Below are 4,933 nucleotides of genomic sequence, written 5' to 3'. Positions count from 1 at the left end.
TACCATAACCCCCAAAATCAATCCCAACCTTCCTTTTGTGGTATTGAACCTTATGGTAAAATTTCATAGAGATCCATTCACTTAAACTAAAGTTAGAGTGCGAAAACCAATGTGTCTTCGGACGACGACGACGTCATACCAATATAAGATCGCAAAATTTTTTTGCGGTCGTATAAAAACTTGACACTGAGAAATGAACCGTGAAAATGAGTTCAAGGTCAAATAAAACCTGCAAGACTGACATGTAAATCATAAAATATTTCCATACACCAAATATAGTTGACCTATTGCATATAGGATTAGAAAACAAGACCAAAACACAATAACTTAACTTTGACCACTGAACCATGAAAATGAGGTCAAGGTCAGATGACATCTACCAGTTGGACATGTACACCTTACAATCATTCCATATACCAAATATAGTAGACCTACTGCTTATAGTATCTGATATATGGACTTGACCACAAAAACTTAACCTTGTTCACTGATCCATGAAATGAGGTCGAGGTCTGACGGGCATGAGGACCTTGCAAGGTACACAAATACTAAATATAGTTATCCTATTACTCATAATAAGAAAGAAATTAACATTACAAAAAATGTTGACTTTTTTTTCAAGTAGTCACTGAACCATGAAAATGAGATCAAGGACAATGGACATATGACAGACGGAAACTTCGTAACATAAGGCATCTATATACAAAGTATGAAGCATCCAGGTCTTCTAGCTTCTAAAATATAAAGCTTTTAAGAAGTTAGCTAACGCCGCCCCAACCGGATCACTATCCCTATGTCGTGCTTTCTGCGACAAAAGTCGCAGGTTCGACAAAAAACAATGAAATATTCAAAGGATACAATGAAGCTAGCCATATGAAATATTTGTTTGTATGTTGTGCACCTCTTTTCTCCTTTCAGTGGCAGGGACTATGTTATATGGTTGGCTGTATCATAACTTGTGATAGGATATAGTTATGCAGTGTTAAATGCCAGTCCCAATGGGACACAGATCCCCAGGCAACCCCAAATTGATAGGGATAAAATAATTAAATTATTTCACTCAATCTCAACAACAGGACAAAAGTGAAGGAAATCAATCTAAGCATACTAGATTATTTAAGTATGTGATATGTGATAAATATTCAAAAGTGAGATTATTTGATCAAATCTAGCCTTATGATACAATTTCTTGAAAAAGTATTAAAGCAAAATTGAGTTCTTCTACAACGTATGGGCAAATGTCTAATTTTCCATTAATAAAGTCCAATAATTCTGGAAAGGCAAAACTTGAATTCGCCAAAAGCAAAGTGAGCTTTCTGTAAATTATACTCATACAAAATAAAAGGGAAACACTTGAGGCCAGAGCTGAGGGAAGATATATTCGGTTGTCAAAAGTATACCGGTAAAATAAAACATATGGAATCTTATTTATTATATAATAGTGATATTGCTTTGATAAAAAATTTCATGAAAACAACTGAGTCAATAATCTGAATTTTTTACTAAATATTGTAACATTTCACTTATGCACATTTTAATGTTTATGATAAAATTGAGAATGGAAATGGGGAATGTGTCAAAGAGACAACAACCCGACCATAGAACAGACAACAGCAGAAGGTCACCAACAGGTCTTCAATGCAGCGAGAAATTCCCGCACCCGGAGGCGTCCTTTAGCTGGCCCCTAAACAAATATATATACTAGTTCAGTGATAATGAACGCCATACTAAACTCCAAATTGTACACAAGAAACTAAAATTAAAAATAATACAAGACTGACAAAGGCTAGAGGCTCCTGACTTGGGACAGGCGCAAAAATGAGTCTGTCATATTTAAAAATCCTCTTTTTACTACACTTTGGAGCCCATAGTCTGCTAAAGCTTCATTTATTTAATCCTGCATTAGTTCAACAAAAATGTCTGCTAATAATCACTTGAACCACCTGAGTTATTTGGTGGGGTTACCATTCTGTACATGAATATATCTCTCTTAATAAATTTCGTATACATTTTGTAAATTGCTGATTCCAGGTATTAAATTTTTTATCCTCCAGTAAAATTATTCTTCTTACACGATGTGTTGTGTACTGAAAAAAGAAAATATTTTGTTATTAAATTAAAATTTGTTAATTCAATCAAGACGTAATGAAGAATGATAATTATAACATATTGTATTTCATTGTTATGGCCATCTATGACCCCAATACAGTCTGCTTAAGTCATTCTCTTATCTGAAAATATGGACAAATTCATTAAAACACTTCATTAGGATATAATGCACATCTTGTAAGAGTTTCTTCCCTTGTATAGTTTTTAATCATTTAAATTAATTTTAAATTACTGTACCCTTATGAAAACAGTTTAAATACCATGTATATTATGTTTTTGTTTCATATTTGGGGGATTGAAATCATAGCACATTGTCAATAACCCACTTTTGTAACCCTATTAAAACAGACAATTTTGGATTACTTACCCTTAATATATTGTAGTCCTATTGTTTTCTGTTAACAAAAATAATTTTGCTTTCAACATCACTGGACATTCTGTTTGATTACTGTTTTCTTGTTGTATGTACAGAATATCATACATGTACAAGTATTTTTGTTTGAATAAAAAAGTCCTCTGTTTTGAATTTTTGATCCATAGTGAACATCTTTCTCCATCCTGTAAATATAAAGCAAATTTACATACAATTACTATTAATGTTTATTTACTAAATTATTCAAAGCAAAATTAAACTTTGCATTGTTATTATCAACACATGAATACAAATTTGCCAAATAAATTACCAAGAAAATACATGTATTTATTAAGTATTATAGATAATTATGTCCCCAGCATTTTTTCTCAATACATGTACATAAAAGTTTCAGACAAAGAAAACATTTCAAAAGTCTTGAAAAATAATTTTTAGGTTTAACAAGGAGCAAATTTATGTTATAAATACCAAACCTTTTGATAACATTTTTATATTTAATAGTTTGCATAGACATCATAAGATCATAACATGTCTATTGTACAATGCAAGCTGAAATTTTATACATTTTGGGGGCACTCAAAACCCAGTTTTATTTTAATTTAAATCCTGGAACCACCACTGTCATGACTGTATTGTCACTAAATTGACACCTTGAATTTGACTATATTAATGAAGTTTGAGAAAGTAATATTGTTAATGAATTATCATTTCTAAGTAGATTGTTTATATAATCATTGGAAGAATATTACATGTCAGATATAACATGTATTTAAAGAAATTGTAAATTAATTAGTTTCTGGGGATTCATGTAATGCAAAGCAGCATGTGTACAAGCTTTTCAAATGGGTGGGTGATTGGTTAATTTCAATGTGTAAATTTCTTTTATAATTTTAGAGTTATGATTTAGAGGATGGCTATCTTAAATAATTTTTTTATGGGAAAGATCTGGTACATGTCCATGTAATCATGGTGATAACCGAACATAAAATAAACATTGCTCTGACAAGAGTGCTGACACAGGATGAACATAAATATTCTGTTCAATAAAAAGGAAAGAACAATTGTGTACAGATAGAAAAAAATTAATAAGCCATAATAGTAAAATAAGAAGATGAATATAATGTCCCCTTAAATTCCTTCTACCCACCCACCCACATAAAAATAAAAATTTTCGTATGAGTATGGATAGTGAACCCCCCATTGACAGAAATAAGTGCTTGTGATTGATTTCCCTTTGTATTAATGTATGTTAATATAGTAATGAAAGTTTTTTTAAATATTAAATTTTGGTGTATATGAAAGGGACGCCTCTGATTTGATAATGGACTTTTGAGTTGAATTTGATACGGTCAGCAAAATTCATGTTTATTTGGGGGAGAAATTATCCCCTTTTTAGAGAACTTACAGTCGGCATTACACGTGATCATCCGTGCTTTCAAATTTGATTAATTTTGGTCCGCATTTGCTGTTAGAGGTTTACAATGTTCTATTATCTGAGCACGAAGTGATAGCGTGAATATTTTCCAGGGAGATTGTGAAGAACACTTTGAACAGTTTGAAAACGGATGTTGACAACTTGTGTGGGTATAATATTCCCGGAGACAAGGACGGATACCTAAGACCGAAATCCGAATATAATTCACCAGTGGTTGGTGTAAATAGTGTATTCAATATATGAAAAGGAAATGATGAAAAATGGGATTTCAATTTTCATGTTTCATATAATTTTACACTTTATTTTTGCCGTTTAAATCATTTTTTGGGATTCCACTTATTTGAAAATAATTAACTCGGTATAACTGAAATAACTTGATCCTTTACCTTGTATGTTGTGTGGCATTAAGTTTTAGCATCCAAGAATGTCATAAATGCATCTTTACAGCATGAAATGTCAAATCCAACGTCAAACAATGGCCACCATTACGTGTTGACAACGTCGTCTAATGAACCGTATCACTGAGCACTGAAATCAATACTCAGGCGCTTCCGGTTGTCCTACTGCAAAGGAAGGTTTAAACAGAAATTACTGAAAACTAATCAATGATACTTGGTTTTAATTAAGTACGCCAATCGCGTGTCTCATCTACATTTAACTACTCAGTGCCGCTCCAATCAAAACATTGAAAGGCCAAACTAATCACGAAGTTAAAGAACATTTAAACTGTAACAGATAGTTGCATGAGTTTTTTATAATCAAAACTTTTTAACCATTTATAGGTTTCCTCCACCAGAGGGTCCCTACCCAAGTATTCAGCACTTACTTTCTTTCGATAGACCCCCTTATCCCAGCAAGTGACTAAGACCTACCTATTGTTTTTATTGTTAATCTGTTCTTGTCCTGAACATGCATAAAATATTTTTCCTATGGACGTTAAGCAACCATAAATCAATCAATTAATCGATCGTCCATAATCAGTCTATTTTATACTAAACGCGACTCTGGCATACAAA

General features: G+C 32.2%; 1 long non-coding RNA gene across 1 annotated transcript; it reads right to left on the bottom strand.

The window, feature by feature from the left end:
• Positions 1 to 1,482: 1,482 nt before the first annotated feature.
• On the bottom strand, positions 1,483 to 4,284 carry LOC127723022 (uncharacterized). The gene is made up of 3 exons (XR_007991802.1): positions 3,888 to 4,284; positions 2,477 to 2,667; positions 1,483 to 2,087 (listed from the first exon to the last, which is right to left on the bottom strand). It is a non-coding gene; the product is annotated as an uncharacterized LOC127723022 (long non-coding RNA).
• Between the last annotated feature and the right edge of the window lie 649 nt (positions 4,285 to 4,933).

Source organism: Mytilus californianus, unplaced genomic scaffold (assembly GCF_021869535.1).
Source record: "Mytilus californianus isolate M0D057914Y unplaced genomic scaffold, xbMytCali1.0.p SCAF_13, whole genome shotgun sequence".
NCBI classification, from domain to species: domain Eukaryota; kingdom Metazoa; phylum Mollusca; class Bivalvia; order Mytilida; family Mytilidae; genus Mytilus; species Mytilus californianus.
This window is presented reverse-complemented; position numbering and strand designations above follow the sequence as displayed.